We start from the raw sequence: 26,533 nt of genomic DNA, 5'->3' as shown, positions 1-26,533 counted from the left end.
GCGGCGGCGAGGCAGGCAGCCCCAGACCCCTCCACGTTTCACCCATAGCCGCAGCCCCAAGGAACAAAGGGAGACAGGCCAGCACTTTCTCTCCTCGGGAGCAAAGCTCGCTCCCTGCCCAGTTCTGCTCGGGGGGAGAAGGGCTCCAGCTCCCAGCCCCCAGACACGGAAAGTGCCGTAGCCTCCAGGTGCCTCTCGCCCAGCACAAGAGTCCCCCCGCCCCGTGCTCCAGGAGTAACCTCCCCCCTCGCATCCTCCCCAAAAAAGCAGCTTCTGTGCAGGGACACAGATGCCGCAGGAGGGCGAGTGCAGCCCGCGGCCAGCAGAGGTTGGGCAGGATCGAGGGCACCTGCCCCAGGCACCCCCTTCTCGCACAAGGGATGCACCCAGCCCCACGGCGTGGAGAAGGGGGTGTCACTGACACCCCCCCACCCCCCCCCCCCCGCCCCCCGAGCTCCCCCGCAGCCCTGGTCCCTGCTCTGCTCTGCTCCCAAGCCCCCCCCTGCCCGTGGCTGAGCTGCCCGGGCAGCACCAGCACCCAGAGCCCCACTGCAGCTTTTGGCCAGGGAGGGGATGCAGACACCACCCCCCCAGCATTCCTCACCTCTCCCACTCTGCAGGGGCCATGGGGACACACTCACGGAAGCATCCCCGCTGCCAGACGAGCTGTTGCCCCCATTGCCAGGCAATTGGGTGTCCCAGCTGGCCCCAACACCACCATGGCAACGGCGGCGATGTGGTGGTGGGGGCCAGCTCCAGGACATGAGGGCAGAGGGCACAGGGATGCCCAGCGCCCAAAGCCCCCAGTGAGCACAGCAAGCAGGCCCTGAAACCGCCTCCAGCACAGCCGCAGCCCCGGGTGCGTCACCCCGGCACGGGGCAGCGGCTCCAGACAGTCCCTCGCTGACCCTGTTCCGCTCCCTGACCCTGTCCTGGGCCTCACCAGCCCAGGGGAGGCCCACGCTTTCAAAAAGAGAGCCCAGAAGCTGAAATTGACACCATCCCCCCATGCTCAGGACCATGGACTCAGAGGAGCTGCGGGCGTTTATATCACTGCCCCCTCTCCACTCCTGGGCTTGGACATACCCACCTCTGCTCCCAGGGACCCACAAGCCCCTCTTCCCTTGCCCACACTCTCTCTGCCCCATGAGCTCCCCTCTGCTTTCCTGCACAATATCCAGCTGTAACCAGTAAGCTCAGCTTGGAGCCATCATTCCCAGCTCACACTTGGCTCTCAGCTGGCTGCCTGCCTTTCTGACTCCAAGAGGACACATGTGGGGCAGCCCAGGGCATGGAGAGGGGATCACACTGGCACACAGCCCAGCACAGGAGCAAGGAGCCACCTCAGCGCTTCAGACAAGCCACCCTCCTCCATCCTAGCAGGCTCTGACCCAAGCAGGCTGCTGACCCTGCCCTCTCCAGAGGCACAGGGAACTGTTGGTTCATGTAGGGAGCCGCTCTACGGGGCTGAAAATCCTTCCCCCATCCCCTGGGCAACGCTGCCGGCACAGCTCTCATCCTCCTGCAGAAACACACGAGCGTGCAGCCAAGGGCAGCAGCAGGCGTGTGGCATTATTAACCTCTCTCTTGGTGCAGTGCTGGAAGGACACCGGGCACCATCAGCCTGCATCCCCCGACAGCCCTGCTGCAGGCTCCGAGACAAAGCCCCAGCACGGGCACCGCCCCGCTTCTGAAAATCCAGAAAGAGTCAATTGGTTTTTCAAATAAAGCGAAAAGTCCTTGGCCCCAACAAGTGTAATGCCTCCTAGGATTCCTTTTTCTGCAGTACTATGGAACCGTTTAACCCAGCCAGCTGTCTTCGTGTAAATGCAGAAGAAAATTTACAAGCCTCGAGGAGTTAATCGCAGCTCAAGGGAATCCCTGACGTGGAGGTTAGCAAGGCAGTAGCTGTGAGGCTGTGCCTGCCAGCAGACAGTGCCACAGGAAGGCGGGCCAGGTCTGGATGGAGGCTCGGGCCTGACTCAGCAGTGCACTGCCTTTAGGCATCTTGGCCTAAACAAGAAAGTGGGCAGCTGTCGAGGGCATTGATCACCTACAGGGTTACAGGATGCTTCGACAGTTGTTCTGGGGCTCACTCTACCTTAATCCCGACTGTCCTGGCTTTGTGTTTCCTCTGGCAGCTAACACCCACCTAAGTCCCCAGCACTGTGAGGGCAGAAACACGCTGCAGTACCAGCACCTGTAGGAGCAGGGCTTAGTGGCCTTTCCCAGTCACAGGGGCAGAGCAGGGCTCGGTCTCTCCTCCTCCACACCCAGCTCTTCTCCTCAGCTGGCAGGGTCCTGCCAGGGCATTCTCCATCCCACCCAGTGCCACGGGGCACCACAGGCTGGGGAGCACCAGGCCCTCCTCTCCTCCACCCAAGGAGGGCACAGAGCCTCCTTCAGAGCCCAAGCACATGGCAGCTCTCTACTGCTGGGCATCTCACACATTTAAAACCATGGCAATACCTGAGCACCCACAGCCCAGCAAGATCCTCCCATGCTCAGCTCCAAGGACCACGCTAAATGCCACAAGTGGTCCTTCCCTCCAACTTCTCCAGGCCAAGAAAAAAAAATCTTGATGTGCTTTACCTGCTCCACAACAGCTTGGTTGGCATTTGCAGGCTCTGGCATCACTTGGCAGCTCCATTTGCAGTGGGACAGGTCTCCTTGGCTCCTGTCTTCACAGCAAATCCATCACCCAAAGCCCCAGCAGGTCCAGTACCTCTCCTGCAGGGCACCAGCAAACACCAACATCTGGGTCTGTGACCTGAAGAAAGGAGAGGAAGATTAAAAACCCAACAGCTCTAAGTGGGACACAGGGAAGGGACAAACCCAGGCCGTGACATGCATTTCAGCCTCAGCCCGCAGCAGCCCCAGGCACAGTCCTGGCAGCCGCAAAGCCCCCCAGCATGTTCAGAAGCAGTGCTGGGGAAGGGGCAGCTGGCTTTCTTTGTGCCTTGTGAAGCACTGAAGGGACAAGCTGGTCTCCTGGCCACTGCCAGCCCAGCGGGTGCAGCTCCCTGCAGCACTCGGGCTGTGCCAAGAGGTGTGGGGCAGCCTGAAGGCACCAGCTCTGCTGGGCGAGGAAGTTACAACGTGAACAGGCATCAAGAAAAAAGGCAAAGTGGAACGTGACTCCCAGCACATTCCATTTTGGCAGTGGGAGCAGAGGGGCAGATTTTCATTTTCCAAGCTGAACGAGCTCCTCAGGTTCTTCCTTTGAACCTCTTCCCGTCCTTCACACATCCCAAGAACTAAAGAGGCAGCAACAAAACCAGCCCCAAACATCTCCTGTAGATTCACCTTGAGAGAAACCTCATGAAAAAACAGCTTGGTAAGAAGCACATGGCCTCCAAAGCAGAGGGGAAAACCCTTCAAAACACAAAGCAGGAGTGGAGCCACTCAGGAAATTAGAGTGGTTGATCAGAAACGCTGATAGGTCTGCGCAGGGAGCACCAAAGGCCTGAAAGAATGAAACCGCCAAGCCACTGGTACCATTTAAAACAGCTAGGATTTTAGAAGACAAGACAGTAGCCACATTTAAAAAAACAAAAACAAAAACAAAAAACAAAAACCCCCACAAAAACGAGGATAAAAAATTAAAAGATAGGCACTCCAGTGGGTCCAGAAACAGCCAGGTTTGCATCTCAGTGACCACCAGCACAAACATCTCTGAGGTTCAAGGCTCAGCGCGGCAGGACAGACCCACCCAACCCCGAGCTGCCAGCCTCAGGGCAGAGCTTTTGTTTCCCATTCCGGGTCTGTTACAGGAGCAGCTCGGGAGGGTAGGCAGTTGGAGCAGCCTCTCTCTGCCTAGGATGAAAACAGGGACCTGCGTGCCCCAGGTGTGACTCCCTGTCACACTGAAAAGTCTTCCCAGTGCACCCTGGCACCGATCTCATTAAAGAGAGGGAGGGGGAGCAGGTGGAAACAAAAAGCAGCTGTCAGCTGCCAACCACCGACCCCATCCGACTCCATCCCTGTCCCCACTGTGGCAGAGGCACCACTGGCTGCTCCTGGAAGGCCAACAACAAGGCCAGCAGGAGACAGGAGGATTCAGGTGGGCAATAAACAGCAGGAGCAGATGAAATCTTGGTAAATAAGAGATCCTTTGTCAGGAAGAAATTCATCTGCCATCAGGAAAGATGACACGTGAGGACTGTGCTGCGTCCAGGACCATCCTGTCCCTGCCAACAGTCAGGAGCGGTGTGCTGGCTGGAACAGCCACCATGTCTCAAGCCTCTCCAGCACGTCTCTGCCTCCAGACACCAGCGATCCCAGCAGCAAAGTCCCGGTCCATGAGCTGGGATCCCCGGCAGGGGCTGCGGGAATCACACTCCTATCTCACAGCCTCTAGTTCAGGTATTCAAGCACTCCAGGAAGCCTCAGCAGACCCAGGTGATGTTCTGTGAGCAAGAGCATAGAGAAGGTACATACATCCACCCGCCTTCCTTCCCAAGGGTTTGCTTCATTCGAAACCCCAGAGCATCCCCCGTGGGCTCCACCACAGAGACAGCCCTGACACAAAACCACACAGGGACTCCCAGGGCAACCAGCCACAGAGAAGAAACCTTGCCCCATTTCCTCAACCAATCCAAAAGCTTCTCTTATCTTCTATAGATAGAAAAAAAAAAAAAAAAAATTCCCCCCCATGCCAGAGACAGCACCTAAGGGTGACACTGAAGGTCACAGACTTGCACTCATCTAATGGCAGCTCTGGCAGGGACCAGGCGAGGTGTTTGATCTCACAGGGACTCAACTTCCCTACCTGCCAGGCCAGGCCAGCAACACAGATTTGGGAAAAGGCAAAGTCACAAGGACAGCAAACAGCTCCCATTCCACACGGTGCTGTGAAGGCTGTGGAGAGGCTTAACTACCCTCTCTGCAGTCAGCCTCTCTGGGCAGCCTAGTGTTTTCCACACCATACAGAATAAACTTTCTTAGTAGAAAATGGTGTCTTTTACCAGACTAACTTGATGGGAACAAAAAGTTTTCCTGACAAACTTTACCTTCTCCATACCCTTACAGCATGTTGGCTGGATCAACGTTCTTTAAATTATGTGCCTACAGCAGTCCTGAAAGGCAGGGGAAAAGCCTCTCAGCTTGGTGGGTAGAACTGGGATGCAGATGGTATTGCACAGGAGAATTAAGGTGTAAGTCGTTATGCATCGGCTTTTCTCCTGCCTACAAGCAGGGTCCTGTCCCACGGAAGACACGAGGTGTCACACTCCCCATTCGCTGTGGGCTTCGATGCCCAGCACATCTGCAGCCAAGTTACAGCTGCCTGCCTCCGCCCTTGGCCACCCACCCAAAAACCCTGAACAGCCTCAAGGCCCTCAGCATCCTCCGTGTCTAAGGAAAAACAGAGCAGGGCACCAGGACCTTCTCGAGGCATCCATCAGCTGAACTTCAGACAGAGAAACAAATATCTAGGGTTTCTCTTTAGCACGGCCTCCAGGCACATACCTTCTTCCAACCCTCCCTGGCTGCTGCTCCCACCTTTTTCATCAGGAACTAGATGCTAATTTCTCCCAGACAGGTTCACAATATCTTGCTGGGCTGAACACAGACAGATGGCTTCTGTTTAATTTTCCTATGACTAGAAAACAGAGGTTTTCAAACCTGTTTGGAACCTTTTTTTTTTTTTTTTTCCCTGACTGGTCTCACCAGCACTAGGAACTCCTTTCACAAAATGATATCTCATTAAAAATACATCTGGGATTAACCAAGCCAGCTACATCAAACCTTCCCAAGGAAGAGCTGGGCTGCAGGGGAGCTGGTGAACCTCCTTACGGAGCAGATCTGGGTAACCAGCCCAGCAAGGAGACTGCTCAGGAAGCCTCCTTGGGAGTAACACTTCTACTCCATGAGCCAGAGCAGTGCCAGCTTTGCCGGCTGACTCTGGGAGGCTCCAGCTGCTGGCAGAACACGGCTCTCTCCTCCGCTGGTTTGCAAGCCCTCCCTCCCCAGGCAGAGACAGCACATGAGGTAGCCAACCTCCCTCCAGACAGGACATCTGGGCCTGTAACGGCAGCGTCGATCCCTGGGCTCGGCTTCCTTCCTCTCCACAGCTCAGAGCTTTTCTGCCTCGTTGGACTCACTGGTCCCTCCCTGCCCTGAACTCGAGAGAGGGCCCTGGGGAGGTCGGACTGGCCCCTCCACGTTTTCTAACTTGCTGGGCTGTACCTCTGTGCAATCCACAGGCCCTGCACACAAGGGCAGCCCTTTATTTAGTCCCTCTAGCAGACTCAAAGTGAGCTGAAAAGCAGCTGGGGAGAAGCGTTCACTTGGGAAAGCGGGATTTCTTCTTCCCAGCGAGCGGCATTTGCAGGGCAGCAGACAAACTGGCTGACATTTGCCGAGAGCTCTGAAGGCACACAACCCTCTAGAAAAGCCCATTATCAGTCCTGCTGTGATTGGCCCACAAAGCTTGTCCATCTCCCACAAAAGCTACGACACAGAAGCACAACCCTTGCACACATCCTCTCTCCCTGGGAACTAACCCTACGCTCGTCCCCCTTGACTTAACTGTCCCCTTGAGCCCACAGAAAAATTTCCAGGCCTAGAAACACCTGGTGTGAAATGAAAACAAAGGTCAGATATCCAGTGCAACCCCTCCTGGGGACGTATGCCCAACAAGAACCCCTCTCTCATTACGGTCACCATCCAGGTAAGCCAGAAACAGCTGCTCTTGGGGAGAGAAGCGAGTCCGAGATGGACATCCAGACAGACAGGGGCTGGTGCAAACCAAAGGGCTTCAGCCAGAAAACACTGAAGAGAGGCCAGAGTCCCAAACAACCTGAGAGTAGAGCATGTGGTAAATGGGCTGAGGGAAAGAGGAAAAGGGTTCCCGAAGCCGCCAAGGCTTTTCCACGGGGCAGGAAAAGTCAGGAAGCAGGTAGCATTGCTGAGAGTCAGGGCAGCTGTGAGTGAGCCCAGCGCATGGGCTCAGAGAAGCAGAGCTGTAACTCGTACTGAGCGCCAGGATTTGCTCAGCTACGATGTGTCAAACACTCAGTAAACCACAGTTCTGGTTTGTTTAGTTGTGGGTGTTTTGTGGGAGGTTTTTGGTTTTGTTTTGTTTTGTTTCCGCTGGATGAATAATCTTTTCTATCGGGCTGTAATCAGGAACCCAACTCCAATTTGCCTGGAAGAGCCTTCCCTCTGATCAGGAACCTGGAAATCTCAGCTCAGCCACTCACAAGTTTCGTGCTCGCAGGGAGACTGCGCAGCAGATCAGACACCACAAGTAGTCACTGCAAAAATCAGGGAAAACCAGAGCTGCTGCTTGCCAGCGGAGCAGGGTAATGGGGGGAGCAGAGCAAAGGATCCTCCTGTCGCCGACCCCTTGACAGTCTGCAGCTGCTCTCCATCGCTCATCGCCACCCAGACTGAGAAGGCTGAAGGGGTTCGGTTCTCCTGGAGTCGGGGCCAAATAACGGGCACTTGTCGCCGCACATCTGCACTTGGGACTCGTCCACGTCTGACTGACACGACCACGGCTGTGTAACACAGCGCAACACCCACAGTCTGTCCTAACACTCGATAACCGCGCCCAGAGGGCACCGCTCATGAAACAGCAGGGCCAGGCCTGAGGCAGAGATCTGCCCAGGGCAGGGGGAACGGGGAGGAAGATGCCGTGCTGGAAGCGCTGGGCTCCTGAAGCTGACAGCAGCACGGGCGCCATCCGGACAAAAAGCTCTGCCGGCTCATTCCCATGGAGTAATTAGCGGGAGGTTTCGCTTTCTGTATGTGTGAGGTTGTCCTGTCCCTTGCTAGAGGGGGGTGTCTCGTGCAGGTGGGCAGTAGGGGACGTCCCGATGGACTCAGCCCTGGCAAATCAAAGCTGTGTCCTAAGGACAGAAAGCAGAGCTGAGCTGAGAGACGGGAGCACTGGGAAAGCCACGGCCTGACGGCCAGGCCAGAAGAGCAGAGCTCTCCAGCCTCCATCCGAAGGGGCCACTCCCAAAGTGCCTCCTGCCCTCTGGTCAGTAAAGCCGTCCCTGACAGAGCGGGGACATCTCTGAGAACGGGCCCGACACCTCCACTAGGAACAGCAGACGAGCCCCAGGTGTCTTCAGCACAGGGTGGGCTGCATTATCGACAGCCAGGGAATTAACTAAATGCCGTTCGACTCATTTGCCTGCTTCATCTGGAGCACTTTTAAATCCCCATACACGGATCCAAGGTGCCGGAGGAATTTTAACCAGGATGCTAAACAGTGGTCAAGAAAGGGATTTTAAATAGACAAATGGAACTTCCTTCAGTGTTGAAGGAGCTGTGAATGAACTGCTCATCCACCCTGGGTACCAGCTCTTGCTAGAAGGAAGATTTATTTGGCTCCATCTTGCTTAAAATACTGAGCCGAATCCGCAGATCCTGTCCTGGAGGAAGAGGTGACCCTGCCCTGAACCTCTGTGCAGCCCCAAACTGCTGCTGCAGGTTAAGGGCCAGAAGCAAAACAGACCAAAGAACGAGCTGACAGAAACTGCTGGGTTTGGAGGCCTGGTATCCCCCTCCCACAAGACACGTCCCAAGACACCTGGGCTAAAGGATTGTTCCTTCCAGTACCAGAGGTCCTACAGCAAACGCCCTTGTTTTCTCCGGGGTTTGGTCACCAGAGAGCTGCCCACCAGCCCCTGGGCAGAAGAGCACATCTCCTCCCGGGGGGGCAGCTCTCACTGCCACACTGCTGCCCAGGGAGCGCAGGGGAGGAGAGTCAGGACAGCTGCAAAAATTCATGGATCTTGTCAAAGGGAAAAAAAGGAAAGAGAAAATAACCAAGATCTTTTTACCAGGCTGTCTGTGACAAGAGCCATCAAAGAGGAGTGTGGGTGATGGACAGCTGGGGAGAACAGTCGGGATTCGACAAAAGAGTTCAGACAGCATGAAATCAGAATGAGAATGAACATTCACCAAAAAAATCACTTAGTATTTTGCTCTGCCCAGGAGGTACCTCTGAGGCACAGGGTAAATATCCCATTCCGCTGCCCAGAGCCAGACCAAGCCCACTCCTTTCCCAAAGGCGGCTGCCACAGCCCGCGGCAGGGTGAGGATGGACACCATCTCTTCTCCAGCTGGTGAACCTGGGGAAGAGGAGCTCCCTGGGGTCCGACACACTGACTCTGGCAGGTATTCGAGTGGGCTGTGCTGCTCACACTCAGCTATGGCAGGATGGGCTCATGGCCTTGTCAGAGCCACAGCGGCAGCTAAATCCAAACCTCAGCCACGCCGACCTTCCTCATCTGCTCTGGTTTCATAGAGGTAATGCCCGTTTGGAAAGTAACTCCACACAACTCAGCTTTAGTGCCAGGGATCCCATCTTCAGTAGGGTTTTCCCCCTTTCCTTAAGGACGAAGGAAAGGGCAGGGGGGAGACGGATCAATTTGTTTCCCATCCGCAGGGAGCATTTGCTCAGCCCTCCAGCGCTGGGAGGCAAATGAGCTCTTGGTGCGAGGCCACAGAGTTCAGCACAGTTCTGCCAGCAAAGAGCTCGGCCCAGGTCTCCCTTCTCGATCCCTGCTTTCTAACAAGCATCCCATTGCTGAGCCGGGATTCAGGAACGGGGCACCCACACAGCTGAGCAGACCCGGGCTCCCACTGCCTCCTCCTGCCTTCCACAGCAGGCCTAACGCCCAGGGAAAAAAGATCCGGGATCATCAGACATAACATCTCCTTTGTTCCTTACAGCTGCCCCTGTTCTTCCCCCCAGGCCATTATGGTCAAAATGCAAGGTAATTAGCGTCCCCCTGCGGGTCCGTTCTCCACAGGGTTTGGAAGGGCAGCTCGGCAGCAGAGCCCCATGGAAATGGAGGCAGCTCCGAGATCTGCATCCCCAAGCTCAGTGGGGAGCGGGCAAGCCAAGTCGTGAGAAAAAGTCCGTCTTCCCCAGGAAGCCACCTAGGACACAATTCCCGCGCCCTCTGCCCTGTGCTCTAGCAGTTCCCTTTGTCACACCCAAGGTCTGCGGTGTCTGACGGTGCAGTTCGACACACTGCTCCCTCTCGTTGCTTCACAGCACTCCTGCTGTCACAGTACTGCCTCCAGAGCTCCTGTTCCCCAGCCAGAGCAAGGCTGCCCCAGCAGTCAGACACCAGAGAACAGGTTTACCTGGCGCGTTACAGCCAGCTCCGGCACAGCTCAAGCCCTGCACACTTTCTGGTGCTGCTGGAAGCTGGTGGCTACGGTTCAGGCAGCTGTGCATTTGGACAGGCACAGCCTCGTCCCGCTGGGGCTCTGCTGTGCCAGCCCAGAGCCAGACGTCTGTTCCACGCCGACACAGGGGGGATGTAGTCCCCAACTAGTCCTCGCAGCACCCAACAGACAATTCTTAAAGAATTCCCATTTCTGCTTAGCAAGGAGGGGTGTGTTTTCATCCAACGGCTTTCCCGCCAGCTCACTACAGCACATCAGTGGCCTGCACTTCACTCACTTCCCAGTACTTGCTGACACATCACGCTGGGAACAGATTTCCCGGGCCAGAAAAATCAGAGCCAGGTAAGATTCATTTGCTTTCATGTCCCGCCTCAAGAACTCCTTGTGCCAGGACTGCACTCACAGGGTGCAGCACCCGCTTGTCCTTTCTATCACTGTTACTGTTTTATTACAGTTGCTAGACCGTCTGCAGCCATCTCCATGTCACAACTGCAGCCGTGGCACCGGTCGGCACCTGTAAAGTAAAGGAGCTTTGCCCCTGGTGTGACCCTTCCCTGGGGAGACTGAGCCGGCTGCGGGGCCAGCGAGGCCCGAGGCACACGGCCATGGCGCTGGGCAGCCGGCCAAGGCCAGCCCGCAAGGAGGGAGGGCTGGGCAAGGGCTGCCAGGCCCCGGGGGAAGAAACCCTCTGGGCCCGGCCCCTAACGCTGCCCCTGGAGAAAGGGAGAGGCGGAGGAAGCCGACAGATGAGCGGGGAATCTCCCAGGGCAGAGGCCAACGGACAACTTTATTGTGCTGGTGGAGGGGGATCGGGGCCATCATGTGGGGACGGCGCACGGCTGGTCCCGCGTCTGCGTCCGGGCCGGCTGTAAGGGGTTTGGGCCCGACGTTCCAGGCGGGAGCCGTCCCTCCTCCGCACGGGCCCACGGCGGCTGGAGCTGCTGCTGCCCTCGAGCGCTGGGGAGTCCTGGGACGGCCCCGGTGCCGCCTGGCTGGGGGTGCTGGGGCTGCTGCTCTCAGGCACTGGGGAGCCCGGGGACGTCCCCAGCGCTGCCTGGCCGGGGGTGCTGCCCTCAGCCCTTGGTGCTGGCGCGCGGCTCCTCTCCCGGCGTGTTCTGGGCCGGCTGTAGGGCGTCTGGGCACGACGCTGCACCTGGGAGCGGCGTTGCCTGTGCTCGGGCCCAGGTGAGCTGGAGCTGCTGCTGCTGCCCTGAAGCACTTGAGAGTCGGACGGCCCCGGTGCCGCCTGGCTACCAGTGCTGGGGCTGCTGCTCTCCGGTGCTGGCGAGCCGTGGGATGACCCCGATCCTGAGCCGCTACCATTGCCAGAGCCAGCGAGCTCTGAGCTGTCAGTGGAGGCTGTAAGGGGAAGCAGGAAGGTCAGGGGCACAGAGGCCACAGTGGAGAGGCCGGAGCGGTGCCCCCAGCCCTCCTGGGGCAGAGAGGCTCTGCCAAGCCCAGCCTGGGCACCCGCTGCCAGGCCTTGCCTGGGTCCTGGCTCCAGCCCAGGGGCATGAAGGTGCTTTGCCTCTTACCGGTGCCCTGGCCAGCACAACTCCCACACTCCCAGCTGGTCTGGCTGTTCCTGACGCTGGAGCAGCGCCGGTGGGTGCCCCTGGCAGCGCAGGAACTGCACATCAGCAGTTCCCAGGGCCTGGGGAAGCAAAAGCGTTCACGGCTGTGAGGACAAAGCGACCACAGCACGGGGTTGTGCGGCACAGCTCCTGTTCTCAGTCCTTCTGCTTCCAACTCTTGGCGAGGAAGCGATCCCGTGCAGAGCCCAGGGTGCTGCTTTGCCAACTTACCCCTGTTCCTCTGCGTGCTCCCTGCCTCCGGGACACAGGCACTCACGGGCATCGCAGCGGCTGTTCAGGATCAGTGCTTCAAATGGAGGCCTGTTACCCTGTGGTAGCAATCTGATGGAGAAAGGGAAATGGCTGAGCCCCTGCTGCCCCGGCATGAGGCCGATGCAGGGCAGCCCTGCTCCTGCCCCCTGCCCGGTTTCCAGCTCCTCCCTGAAGCTGAAGCCCAGGCAGACGGGACAGCGGAGGGGCAGGACTGCAGGGGAGCCCCGGGCACGGCACAGGGCTTGCAGCCTCCTGTGCTGTGAGCCGGCAGGACACCAACCTCACGGGAACTCGGATGCCCATGGTGAGCATGTCCCTGAGAAAGTCATTTCTGTCTCTGCAGTGGGGGCAGCTGAAGGTACTAATAGTGCTGTACCGACCCTGATCCTGCAGCGGAAACAGAAGGAGCAGGAGTCAGGCCCTGGTGCTGCCCAGCTCCTGCCGTGTCCCCGGGGCGAGGGAACGGCTCCTACCTGGATGCAGCCCCGGTGGAACCAGGCGTGTTTGCAGGCGGGACACACCAAGGTGTGGAAGGACTTTCTGTCCCCCACAGGCTCCAGGCAGATGAGGCACTCGGTGTCCTCCTCCAGAGCTGCCTCCACCTCCTGCTCTGGGCGGTGCTCCCTGCAGAAGGACCTGGGGGGCAGAGGCAAGGGATGGGTGAGGTGAGAAGCGCTGGGTCCTTCCCCGGTGGGGGCGAGGAGGGGAGAGGATGTACCTGAATGGGTAAAAGTACTGGGTGATGCATTCACCCTCCATGGCACAGGGCAGGTGGAAGCTGCGGTCGCAGCCCCACCGGGTGCAGGTGATGGCGGCCCCGCTCTCCCCGCAGACGAAGCATCGCTGGAAAGAGCAGAGCAGCCCCGTCAGCGGCAGCCCCAGGGCCTCCCCAGCCAGCCCCACGCCTCCGGGCAGGGCGCAGGATGTGGCCGCTGCCGGGTCACAGCCCACAGATCCGCCCGGCGCACGAGGCTCCTGGGCTGGAGCCTCTGTGGAGCTGCGGGGAGCAAGGCTTTTGTCCTGGAGCTGCTTGGAGGGGCTGAGATTTCTTTCCTGGCCTCTGGGGTAAGCTCCCCCAAACCTCTCCTGATATAAATCTCCCTGACCTGGTCAGGTGCTCACCTCCTGCGCTGCCCGCTCGACTATGTGGTCAATGTGCTCAGTGACATATTTATGCTCCCCTGATTCGTCATCCTGCCAGTCAAAAAGCACACTGGCAAAAATCTGCAGAAGCGAAGAGAAAAGAAGAGAGGAGTGATGAGGAGAGCGTGGCTGGGAGTGCATGTCAGGGAGCAGGAGGTTGGCCCGCGGGACTCACCATGCAAAAGAAATGCACACACAGGAATTCCACATCTACTCTTGGCCCACAGAGAAATTGGTCCGCGGCTGCCTGGCCACACAGCACACACTCTGGAGGGAGAGAGCAAATGCCAGCGGGAATGAGCACCTCTGTGTGCCGGGGGAAGCATCCCTGAGGGATTGTCCCCAGGGCCCTGCCCCGTCCCTGAGGGGCTGAGGGGCAGGGCTGGGGGCCGTGGCGAGGAAAGGGCAGCGCAGGCACTGCCTCCCCCTGCCACCGCGCTCGGCCCCACGCTGACCCCCCGACAGCCCCTCTGCTGTGCTGTGGGAGGAAACTTTGCTCTCACCCTGCTCCATGGAGTCGGGGGCCTCCTCCTCTCGCCTCTCGGCCATGGCGCACGTCCTCAGCGAGCGTTGGGAGCGTCCCTGTCCCAGCAGCACCGGGGTGTCTCTCCCAGATGCTCCTCGGCTGACTCTGAGGGAGAAGCGGGGCGCGGGTCAGCTCTCAGCACAGCCCCGGCGCCCCGAGGTGTGGGACCCCCCACTCCTCCCTCAGCAGCCCCCGACCAGCCCCATCCCTCCCCTGCCCTCTCCTCACCTCCCAGGTCGCACTGACGCACGGCTGGAGCCCAGCGACCCTTGTTACAGGCCTGTTGCCGTGGGGCACAGCGGCCGTTGTGACATCAGGACCCCCATACATGGGCAGGATCAGCTCTGGCGGTCACCGTAGAACGGTGACATCAGCACCCCCACGTGCGGGCGCTGACCCGCCCAGCCCGAGCGGACTCCTGACAGCAGGGCTGGGCTGCAGACGTGGCTGCAGGTGCTGCGGGGAGACGCTGGGTGTCCGGGGGCTGACCTGGCTGCTTTGGTGGTTTGAGGGCGCTGTACTCTCTGCGCCCGCTGCTCAGAAGGTGTTTTCTGTCGGCAGGGCTGGGGGCCCATCGCTCTGTGTTCTCAGAGGTGAGCCCACAGGAGTCCCTCGCTGGGCCTGGCTGCAGAGAGCTCTGTGGTACTTGACAGGGTTTGACATTTCCCAGACAACGCCCAAACCTGCCAGCTGACGCTGTTTGACACTCTCCTCTGTAAGAGCCTCCCAGCGGGGATGCCTCTCAACTCTGGCTTTCCCTTCAAGGAATTGTTACCAGAAGCTGCTGTATCTTTGTCACTTGCCAGATGCCACCAATGAATCTCGACTTCTGTTGTTTTGGGCTTTTACGTGTTGCCTTTAATTAGGATGTGTGCTCTTCTGCCCAGGGGCTGGTGGGCAGCTCTCTGGTGACCAAACCCCGGAGAAAACAAGGGCGTTGACTGTAGGACCTCTGGTACTGGAAGGAACAATCCTTTAGCCCAGGTGTCTTGGGACGTGTCTTGTGGGAGGGGGATACCAGGCCTCCAAACCCAGCAGTTTCTGTCAGCTCGTTCTTTGGTCTGTTTTGCTTCTGGCCCTTAACCTGCAGCAGCAGTTTGGGGCTGCACAGAGGTTCAGGGCAGGGTCACCTCTTCCTCCAGGACAGGATCTGCGGATTCAGCTCAGTATTTTAAGCAAGATGGAGCCAAATAAATCTTCCTTCTAGCAAGAGCTGGTACCCAGGGTGGATGAGCAGTTCATTCACAGCTCCTTCAACACTGAAGGAAGTTCCATTTGTCTATTTAAAATCCCTTTCTTGACCACTGTTTAGCATCCTGGTTAAAATTCCTCCGGCACCTTGGATCCGTGTATGGGGATTTAAAAGTGCTCCAGATGAAGCAGGCAAATGAGTCGAACGGCATTTAGTTAATTCCCTGGCTGTCGATAATGCAGCCCACCCTGTGCTGAAGACACCTGGGGCTCGTCTGCTGTTCCTAGTGGAGGTGTCGGGCCCGTTCTCAGAGATGTCCCCGCTCTGTCAGGGACGGCTTTACTGACCAGAGGGCAGGAGGCACTTTGGGAGTGGCCCCTTCGGATGGAGGCTGGAGAGCTCTGCTCTTCTGGCCTGGCCGTCAGGCCGTGGCTTTCCCAGTGCTCCCGTCTCTCAGCTCAGCTCTGCTTTCTGTCCTTAGGACACAGCTTTGATTTGCCAGGGCTGAGTCCATCGGGACGTCCCCTACTGCCCACCTGCACGAGACACCCCCCTCTAGCAAGGGACAGGACAACCTCACACATACAGAAAGCGAAACCTCCCGCTAATTACTCCATGGGAATGAGCCGGCAGAGCTTTTTGTCCGGATGGCGCCCGTGCTGCCGTCAGCTTCAGGAGCCCAGCGCTTCCAGCACGGCATCTTCCTCCCCGTTCCCCCTGCCCTGGGCAGATCTCTGCCTCAGGCCTGGCCCTGCTGTTTCATGAGCGGTGCCCTCTGGGCGCGGTTATCGAGTGTTAGGACAGACTGTGGGTGTTGCGCTGTGTTACACAGCCGTGGTCGTGTCAGTCAGACGTGGACGAGTCCCAAGTGCAGATGTGCGGCGACAAGTGCCCGTTATTTGGCCCCGACTCCAGGAGAACCGAACCCCTTCAGCCTTCTCAGTCTGGGTGGCGATGAGCGATGGAGAGCAGCTGCAGACTGTCAAGGGGTCGGCGACAGGAGGATCCTTTGCTCTGCTCCCCCCATTACCCTGCTCTGCTGGCAAGCGTGCGTGCGGGGGTGCAGGTGGCTGCATCCCGCGTGCGTGCGTGCTGCAGCGTGTGCACGCGCTGCCTGTGCGCGTGGGGTGTGTGTGTGTGTGTGTGTGTGTGCACGTGCCCCAGAGCTGTCTGCGTGTCACATCCATTTTCCTGTCCCCTCTCTGCCCCGATGTGCCAGTCCCCTCCGTGCCGGGTGGCTCTGAGCACCTTCCTCTGCGACCAGGCCGGGGTCAGCCCTTTGGAGGGACTCTTTCCCTTTGTGCCCGACGTGGCTGCCTGCAGCCTCACCCTGCAGGTGCCAGGCATGGAAGTCCTTGCCTTGCACAGGAGACTGAACTGGCCTGCAGCGTGGCGAGCTGGGAAACTCGGCAACTTTATTTCAACCACTAAGTCAGGCTGAGCGTTTGTGTGTGCTCAGAGGAGCGTGGGCAGGACGGAGCAGGCCTTTGACACGGAGGCTGCCTTTGGGTCCGCAGGCAGGGAGTGTCCCAGCAGGAGATGGCCCTGGTCCGCTGCCGCCTGCGCTGGATCCTCTTCCTCCTGCTGCTCAAGCCTTTGTTCCCTTTAGGATCTGCAGGAGCCCCTGCAGCCGGGTAAAGAATTGCAGCAGCTGCTGGAGGCGAAAGGGGCAGGAGCTAAACCAGCCCGACTGTGCTGGTGTTGGGCTGGGCCCCTGAAGAGGGGTTGAGGCGCTGAGAGAAGGACTCCATGGCCGTGACGTTGGAGCCGCCCTTGGTGTCCAGTACAGCCCCATCTGTTCCAGGATCCAATCGTAGTAGTGCTGAGTGGAGGTGTAGATTCCGGGCCGTTTCGCTCTCGCGCAGCCTCTCCCCCAGCTGGTCACCCCAGCGAGCCAGAAGTAGTCAGCACTCCTGTCTTTGCAGACGAGAGGACCGCCGCTGTCCCCCTGCGACGGAGGAAAGAGGGTCACGGTGGTGTCGGGTGGCCGCTGGCAGCACTGGGGCCGGCTCCTTCTCTCTGCCAGCACCCCCAGAGCTGTGTCCGCGGCACAGAGGCGCTGCTCAGGTGCTGGGGCCGACAGGACCTTGTCTGGGAGGGGGTGGTGGGCCCGTGGGGTAGGGCTGGCGCTCATCTCTGCACAGCGACGCTGGCCGGGTGCAAGAGGGATGTTCCAGGGCTGGGAGCCGGACCTCGGGGCTGCCAGGAGCGCTGGGTGGGCTTTCTGGGCAGAGTCCCGGGCCTCTGGGGCAAGTGGGGCCCTGGGCAAGGACCTGCAGCCGGGGAAGGGGAGCCCCAGCAGCGGTGGGGACCCAGCGGTGGTGGGAGGGCGACTGGCCAGGCACAGCCCGTGCCGGGGGGTGTCTGGGCGGCTCTAGGGGGCTGCCGGTGCCGCTGGGCGCTGCCTTGTCGCAGGCTCCTACCCGGCAGGTGTCGATGCCGCCCTGCGGGGAGCCAGCGCACAGGACTGAGGCAGCCACTCCGACACGGACCATCTTTCACCAGCCCTGACACCCTGAAGCATCCCCGGGGTTTCCCATTAGATACCAAACCTGGGAAATTCCTCTAACACATCCGTGACCAACAAACAAAAACCTCCTCACTTGGGAGAGCTGCAGCAGGATCCCAGCACCGAGCTGCCGTTGTGGACTGGCACTACAGCTTCTGCTCTGCCCAGCATCTGTACAGACGGGTGCAGCATTTACCTACAGGGAGAACCGTGACAATGGAAGAGACAGCTCCTGTGCACACACATCATACCGGGAAAAAAAGGCTTCGAGGCTGATGCCAAATCAGACTGCGAATATTCAGCCTCTGGCTAGAAGCTACACAAAAGCAAACTGCTTTGGGGAACATCAACAATATCCATGACTTTCTCACCCTCTTCATCACCCATCTGAGAGGCAAGAATCTCCTAAAGCCTCTTTCACAGGCACAGCCCTGAAACCCCCCCACTGCTTCTCTCCGAGTGTGCAAACAGAATATGGAAAGTACAACTCTGAACTCTGTGTGGGCAGTTTCTGAAATGAGACAAGTCATTTTAATGAAGAGAGACCTTTTGCCTTGCACCCGGCAGCTGGCAGGGCTGTGGGCCCAGCATCCCAGAGCAGAGAGCGGGAATGGATGCAGGAACACCCCTCCTTCTGCTGCTTCTTGGGAGAACTACAGTTCAGACACTGGACCCAATACTGACAGAACAGGTCTCTTCACCTCAGTCTTCTCTATGGTCAGGTTAGTTCAGCGTGTTCAGTGAGTTAGGTGTGAAGTAGAAGCTCTGCACAGACACTGACCTTTGTGCAGAAAGCCAGAGGAGCAGCCGGGCTCTGCAGAGGGGCTGGGCTCCAGCACACCCCTGCTCACCCCCCATCTCTCCCAGCACCTCCCAGCTGGGAAACACTGTCCCACAGCCAGAAGGCAAGAGCCCGCCTGGGCCAGCTCTCGCCCTCGGGCTTCATGCCGGTTCCTGAGCAGCACCTCTCGGCTCTGGTGACCGGCACCCTCTGCAGCACCGCTCCGAGGTGTTTCATCAGGCTGAACCCCCCAAATCCCCACAGAGAGCAGAGAATATGAAATGTGTCACTTCTTTCCCACCTGAAGTAAAAATAAAGGGCTAAAATTCCCTTTCCCTGGGGAAACCTGACAGGTAAACCCCGCAGACACCACAGACCCCTACAGAGAGCAAAACCCCCCGAGTTCAAGGGAAAAGGACAGCACAGTCACACAGCAGAACGTCTGCACAGCCCCAGCTGTGACAGAAAACCTCTTTTTTTGAAAACAAATTCAGAACCATGAAGAAGTTTGGGTTTTTAGAGCAAAGCGTTCCCCTTCCCCAGCGATCCCACCCCCCAGGGAAATGGGCCCAGCCCCTGGCTCACCCACTGCTGGGCCGGAGCCACCACCACTAGTGCTGGGGCTGCCGGGGCTGGTGCCACCTTGGCGGGAGAAACATTCCATCACCGCCAGCACACAGGAGTGTTTAGAAAGGAGGAATTCCCACTGCCTGGGTGACCCGAATCTCTGCAGGAACACCCCTCAGGGGAGGCCATGGAGAGCTGGAGGCCTCCTGCCCAGGCCGCCTCCCTGGAGCCCACGGAGCCCTGGCAGAGTGTGGCAGGCAGTGGGCCCTGTGGGGCCAGGGGGACCCCGGGGGGCTCCAGCACGTTGTGTCCCCCCAGCACCTGCCCACACTCCTGCCTGTGCCGTGAGGGGGCACTGGGGACCCGGGGGGTTATTGGGGGTGTTATTGGGGTTCTGTGGGAGTTGTGGGGGTTATTGGGGTCCCTGTGGGGGTTATTTGGGTCCTAGAGGGAGTGTAATGGAGTCGGGGGGGTGTGGGGGTCCTGGAGATGTTAGGGACCGTTCCTTGCGGTTCTGGGTCTGGAAGGATGTAATGGCGTCTTGTTACTTGGGGGGTGTTATTTGGGCCATGGGGGAGTTGAGGGGGTTATTAGTGTCGGGGGTGGGCTGTGGGTCTAATGGGCTCCTGGGGACGGTTTCTGGGGGAGATATTGGGGTCCTGGGGGCAGTAATGGGGTGCAAGAAGGGTCCAGTGGGAGCTAGTGGGGTCCTGGGACAAATGGTGATGTGCCAGCTGGGCGCGTGGGTGCCTTTTTGTGCCCTGAGACGCCTTGGGAGGGGCAGGATGGGCTAAAGCTTCCCTCCTCCTCCTCCTCTCCGGGCTTTGTGGTCTCGCGGGACACCCTGGGTGCGGGGGTGTGGCCCTGGGCGCAGTGGCAGAGGGACACTGCTCGGGGGGTCCCTGTGGGAAGGACACCATGGGACTGGGCTTGTTGCTCCAGCTTGATTTAAAAAAAAGATTTATTGAAGTACGGCCGTTTCCCTGAGAACTGCACCTCTCCGAGGCTCATCAGGCGCAGCAGCACAGCGACCGCAGGCTCCATCCTGACCTTGGCTTCTGCTTTAGAGCTGTCAGGATGAGGATGGTCTGAGCTGCCAGGGACCTGATCGACGACTCCACATCGTTGCCCAAGGACTGGAGGGCTGCAAGAGAAGGAAAGGGAGCAGAGGTGAACCCCCCTGCCCGCAGAGAGCCCAGCAGCCCAGGCTCTGTCCCCTGCCCCACCAGCCCCCGCCAGCACAGCACTGCCCCCGCTCACCACTGTGGCAGATCTCCCAGAGCTTCTTCCACCTGAGGATCCTCCAGTGCCGCGCAGCAAGACCTGGGGCACAGAGCACCAGTCAGAGCTCTGCTCCCCTGGGCAGGGCTGTCCTCCAGCAAGGACAGCACCTGAGGGCGCTGGGATCCAGCAAGACCCCCAGCGAGCCCCACCAGTGGGGACTGGGGCCAGGAGGCCAGAAATAGGGCACTCACCGATGAACCTGACGGCCTCCTCTCGCATGGTGGCCTGAGGGTCCTTCAGGTAGGGCAGGCTCTGGAGCAGATACTCGTCCACGCTGTTCCTCTTGTGCGTTATCTGAGGGAGCACGGGAGCACGGGGCTGGTACGGACCCTCCGCAGCCATCCGGAGCAGTCCCTCCTGCCAGCACCCCCGCTCCCTCCCAGTGAGTCCCGTCTCCCAGCCAGGAGCCCCGTGGGGCTGAGGGGCAGAGAGAGCCGCAGGCAGAGGGGGCTGGGGGTGCCGAGACCCCTCCGTCCCGCTGCCAGGGCCCAGCTGGGCCGGGCCCTCCTGGAGAAGAGCCCTGGGGGCTGCGTGCTGGAGGGCAGGGAAGGAGGGTGCAGCTGGGGCAGCGGGGCTGGAGCAGGGCGGCGATGCAGAGCGGCACAGCGCCCCCCACGGCACAGCTGCAGCCCCCGTCCAGCCCGCCCTGAGGGTTTGGGGCTTGTCCTTACCAAGCACTCTCTAATCAGGTGTGTCTGCTCTGTCTCGGCCAGGGAGCTGAGCCTCCTCCAGCCCAGGAACACTGCACAGGCGCGGAGGGTGTCCCAGGAAGCCTGTGGAGAAGCAGAGGCCGGGCGATGGCACCAGAGCCCGGGGAAGGAGACCTGGCATCCTCCTGCTCTGGGCCTGGCACAGCCCCGGGGGACAGGGATGGGGGCTCAAAGCACACAAAGCCCGTGGGGACTCGGGGGCTCGGTGGCCACAGGCCGCTGCTGAGCAGGGAAATGTCTGTGCCCAGTTCCCCAGCCCTGCTGGTGCTTGGGGCTGCAGGGACCCTTCCTCTGGGCTGGGGGGCCCCACCTCCCCCTCCAGCTCTGCAGCACTGGGACCAGTGCAGCGGGACCTGCCGTGACACATATTCCCATTGTCCCTCACGCCCAGGCCACCCCCGTGGTGTCAGCACACCCTTCCCCGCGACACCGATCGCTGGTCACCGCACCTTGGCCACGCTCTCGATGGGCTCGTTGGTGTGGAAGAACAGAGGCAGCAACACCCCCTGCACTTTCTTCACCATTTTTTTCTTATTTCTCCACACCGCGGTCTTCATCACATCTTTGAAGAGGCGGATGGAGAGCTCCCGCACCCGGCTGCACTCCTGGCAGGGAGGAGGACAGAGGGAGCTCAGCACCAGCCGCTCCTCGCCCACAGGGAGCAGGGCGGCAGCGTGGCCGGGGGAGAGGAGCTGCTCCGGGGTCCGAGCCTGAACGCAGGAGCCGTCGGCCAGACCTGCAGCTGTGGCTCAACGCCCCGGAGCCCTGAAAGGGCCCGGAAGAGGAGCGGGGAGGGGAAGAGCCCCCAAAGGCTACACAAGAGGAGTAAGGGGGGGACCCCTGCCCAGAAGCTTCCCGCATGGCCACCCTGAAGGGCACCCATCCTGCAGCCATCGCCTCGGCTCAGGCTCCCATGGCAGCCTTACATCATCGAAGAGGGGCAGGAGCTTCTCCGCCAGGCTCAGGGAGATGAGGTTGGCCTCCTCCCTCTTCACGTGACCCAGCACGTTGATGAACAACACCAGGACCTTCGTCTTGACATCGGCGTCGGCATCTGTCAGGGTCTCCAGTACGTCAGGGAGCAGCACCGGGAGTTTTCTGGCCTGTACGAAACACACCGTTGCCTTTTTGTGAAGCGGTGAAAGACCCCCCCACCGCCCCAGCCCCCACCTGCCGATGTGGCTCCCCTTGCCGACCCCCCACTCACCGTTCCAGGTGTTTGCGACAGCGTGATGAGGCCCGTGAGCACCAGCGAGAGCATCACTGGGCTGGGATGCCTCAGGTACCGCTGGGCTTTGTAGAGGGCAGAAAACTCCTTCCTGTCGATGTTAGCGCAGGCCAGGAGCTACAATGGAGACAGCGGTGAGAGACCAGCAGAGCTGCAGGGCTCCCTCCCCGCACCAGCACGGTCCATGGCAAGGGTCTCCTCTCCCCCTGCGGCCACCTCCGAGTCCCCACGTCTCTGACCCAGGACCAGCAACCGCCTCGACTCTGGTTTCTGCCCCTTCCCGGGGTCTCCAGGCTGCGGAGCTGGGCAGGGGGATGCCGGCAGGGGGGAGGGCAGAGCGCTGCCTGTGCCGGGACAGGCTTGGTGGGGCCAAACCAGCGTGGGGTGGGCCCGAGCGTGTGGCACGGGGGTCTGGCTGGTGCTGAGCAGGGGAAGGAGGAGGAGGAGGAGGAGGAGGAAGGCAGAGCGGTGGGGCTGGGCGTGGGTCACTCACCGCCAAGGGGTAGATGCAGGCGTCATCCGTGGCAGAGCTGAACACCCTGCGCAGCCGCCAGTCCTGCAGCACGCCGAGCAGCTCCGACATGACTCTCCGCAGAGCCCAGGGCACGGAGATCATCACCTCCCACATGGCCATGGCCGCCCTGCGGAGCCAGAGCCAACTCGGTCAGCAGAGCTGCCTCGGCTCCCCCGGACCCCGGCCCTGCCCACCCCCTCATTTCGGGGTGCCCGGGGAGGCCGAGGGGGGTGAGGTTCTGTTCCCGTGGGGCAGGGGCTCTGCTTGGGCCGGCTCTGGCTGCAGGGGGAAGCGCGGCGGGATGGAGAGCCCTGCTCCTCGGGGATATCCCGCAGTTTCCCGTGGGTCTGGCAGCCAGAGAGTCTCTGGGCCACTCTCCCCGTGGGGAACGAGCCCTCAAGGCTGTCAGGGCTGGTACCTGTCACACGTTGGAGAGATGCTCAGAAGGCTCCTGACCACCTCCCTGGGGCTCCAGTCTGTCAGCAGCAGCAGCAGTGAGTGCAGGCTGCGCCGGGCCGGCTCCTCGCGGATCCGCTCCACATTTCTGTGGATGTGTCTCAGGATTTTTGGCACCTGGAGAGGACACGGGTGAGGATGGTGCTGCCCTTCCCACCCCTCCCTGCTGCCTTGACGTGGCTTTGGGTGCCCGAGAGAGCCCGGTTAGGGCAGGAGGGAAGAACAAGATTTGACACGTCTTGACACGGAAGGACAATCCAGCCACGGGACACTTACATCCGTCAGCCAGGACACGGGGTCTGTCGTGGCCATGTCCACGATGTCACTGCCCATCTGCCTGTCGTGGGCATCGTCTGCCGTCAAGGCTGCGGGGCGCGGGCAGCGCGGGCGGGGCGGGCGGGGCGGGCGGCGCCGCTCCAGCCCCGCAGAGCGCCCGGCGTCGGCGGCGCGGGGACCGTGCGCGGACGCGGCCCCGCCCGCGGAGTCCCGGCCCCGCCCGGAGCCGAGACGCGGCCGCGGCCCCGCGCGACCGGCCCCGGGAGACGCGGGCGCCCCCCCCGCCGCGGGCGCGGCGGCCCCGTCGCGCAGGGGCGGAGGCGCCGGGCACCGGGGCCGGGCGGGCGCGGAGCCCCGCGCGGAGACGGCCGCCGACGCGGCCCCCCCCGCGCGGGCGCGGTCCCCCGCGGACGCGCGGCGGCTCCCCGGCGGCGGCGGGGACGGCGCGGATCGCCCCGCGGATCCGCTCCCGCGGTCAGGCTGCGCTCGGGGGCGCGGGAGGGGCCGGGGGGGCGGCCGGGCCGTGCGCGGGGGGGCGCGGAGCGAGGCGCGGGGCCGGCGGGGCGGCGCCGCCGGAGGGGCCGGCGGGGCCGGGCGCGGCCGCTCGGTCCCGGGACAGCGGTTCCTCCGGGCGGGGGATTCCCGCGGGCTCTGCGCGGGGACCCGGGGCGGGCGGCCGGGAACACGCGGGGGGATCCGCTCAGGGTCTGCGCGTGGTCGCGGGAGAGAGAAACTGCGCGAGGGGCGGGTCGAGAGCGCGGAGGAGGGTTGAAAACGTGAGGATAAAATGGGGGTTTCTGGGCGCCAGGGCCGCGTGGAAATTGCACTTTGGGCAACAGCGAGGTTGAGCAAAGGATCCGTTTTCCCGCTCCTTCTCGGTCTGACCGGGACTGTGGGTGTTTTCGGGGGTTTTGGAAAGCTGGAGGGGAGCTGTCTCGAGGGAACGCCGCTGTCAGACCCCCGGCGGTACCGGGCGTTCCCCTCCAGACCCATCTGCCGAGGTTCCCGGAGATCTGGGTGAGAGTCTGGCCTGCGGTGGCTGTTATGAAACGCTTTAATCAAGGCAAGAGTGTAACGGCTCGAGAAACAGGAATTGATGCCCCGGTTGGTGCTGGGTGTAAACAGGAAGGAAACGCGTAGAAGTGTCAGAACTCTTTTTGGTGCGGGAGGAACCCCGGGCAGTGGTGCCAGGATCTCCGGGATCGCGTGTTTCTGGATACACCCGCGGTGAAGCGATGCTCCAGGCCCTGGGTTTCTGCCCTTGATAACACGTGCCCGGCGGCACACGTACCGATAGCAGCCGGGGTTGTTTTTGTGGTGGACGGAGCTGTTTGCATTGCTGGTGGACTTTGTCTAAAATGCCTAAGTGCAGATCTGAAGGGTTTTGCTTCAGAGGCGAGAGCCTGGAGCCTTTGCTGTGAGCTGGCAGCGCTGTGATTTCTCGTGTCCCTGGGCAGAGCCCGGGGTTGAGAAGAGCCCCGCTGCTGTGCGGAGCTGCGGGCGGGCACACCGGGCACAGAAACATGGGGTCAGTGGCTGGCGCTGGGTTTACTGGTGAAGGTCAAACCCGAGGTTTTTCCCCATTAATGGTTTTTGTTGTTTGCTTTTTGTTTGTTTGTGAGTTTTGGTGCACTCAACCTATTTAAAAACAACAAATTGCTTGTGTGTAGGGAGAGGCGCGCGGAAGACCTCGCGATGTACGGGAAGAATAGGGAACCAATCAAAGATGCCAAAGAAGGATGTGACCAAAACACAGCCATGCTTCAGGTGGGTCCCTTTAAGGAGCATATATAAGGCATTTGCACAGCTAATAAGCTGAACAAGTAGTAACCGTCATATCGGTGTCTGTGCTTTTGTTCCTGCGAAGGTTTTAACCTCCTGCAAGGGTTAGCTGTGATCTGAGCGCCACAGCTCTGTGGCTTGGCAGGTAGAAAAAGACAGCTATTCCCTCACCGCAACACTTGTGTTTTTAATACGTCGGTCTGCGTCCTACAGGGTGACCTGTGTCAGATGCACACTTGAATCCGTAGCTCTTTCCCCCTCAGCGCTGAGGGATGGATGGAAATTCCTTACTTTAGTCCTTGTCTGGGTTAGAGCCTCCATGGTGCAATGTGTGGTGCAGCCCGCGGAGAAGGGACGTTTCCCATGGCAGAGAATTTGCATACTTAGCAAACCACACAAAGAAAGGTGACGAAAAAGGTACTGGCCCTCCTTAGATACAGAGTGTGAAGGCATAAACCAAATAATTTCTCTAAAGATCGCCGAGGGAATCTGTGGTACGTTCTGAAAAGGAACCCAGTCCCTAAAGGACTCAGCTAGTGCCTTACACACAAGGGACTTTATTTCCCCCGGGTCATGACCTGTTTCATACAGAAGTAGCTCCTACATGATTATGACGCTTTTGGAAATCAAAAAGCCATCTATAAGTCGTCTCTTAGAAGAATTTGTCAAGTGTGAATTCTTGGTGGTATTTACCTGTCTCTATTAGTTTATTCGGACTTTTTCAAAATGCATTGAACATACTCATTGCTGACTAGGTTCTATTATCAGAATGAGAAAAGAAGACCCCTTTTAATTGTCATAGGTAGCTGAACCCTCAAGAAGAGGCCAATCTCCGTCTGTTGGGGAGGAGTTTTGTCTGTTACCTGAAGCATTTTGTGTACCCGTCTGTGATAGGAGCTGGAGGAATCACACTCTTTCATGGAGAGTTTGACTAGATTTTCTTGTAAACTGGTTACGGGTAGTTATGTTGTTGGTAAGGCAGCAGTGCTTCTAGTCGGGAGGTACCCTGATCAGTGTGTGAAGTCAGTGAACACTTGGTCAGAGCCCAGATGTCAGCAGTGCAGAGTGTGTTCTTGAGCAGCATCTTGGCACTGAACTTGTGCTCGTGCCACAGCACTGTCCAGCTCCGTGAGGACCGGGAGCCTCTCGGTTCTAGTGCTGCTCCCTGCCGTGGGGGCTCGTGAGCTGCTTCTGTGGGTGATTTTGCACGTATATGTAAATATTTATTGCTTCGCGTAAGGTGCCTGTGATTCTGAATGTGAGAGAAGCGTGCGACTTCAGCTGTGAAGGTGTGGAGGGGGTAGGAAGCGATGACTGCCTGGAGCTGTCTGGTGGTTCACAACTTGTCTGGTATCAGCGGTATTTTTAACCAGGTAAAGTGCCAGCTAATTGTCCATATAGTTTTTGGGACGAGCAAATTTGATATATGTGTGTGGCCTTAATAATAGACTGTGCAAGGTATTCCCCAGGCCGTTGTGTGTTTTGTAATACAAAGGTAAAGGAAAAAGACTCTCGGAAGGAGGAGGCGCAGGAAGAGCGTCTCCCCCAGCGCCGGGCCCC

The 26,533-nt window shown here is 59.7% G+C and overlaps 1 pseudogene; it reads right to left on the bottom strand.

The window, feature by feature from the left end:
* Positions 1 to 25,028, bottom strand: part of LOC141972464 (E3 ubiquitin-protein ligase PHF7-like) — a 32,949-nt pseudogene extending 7,921 nt beyond the window's left edge.
* Positions 25,029 to 26,533: the final 1,505 nt, after the last annotated feature.

This window comes from Athene noctua, chromosome 33 (genome assembly GCF_965140245.1).
Source record: "Athene noctua chromosome 33, bAthNoc1.hap1.1, whole genome shotgun sequence".
In the NCBI taxonomy this organism is placed as follows: Eukaryota; Metazoa; Chordata; class Aves; order Strigiformes; family Strigidae; genus Athene; species Athene noctua.
The sequence above is the reverse complement of the archived record's forward strand: the minus strand, read 5'-3'. Positions and strand labels throughout refer to the sequence as shown.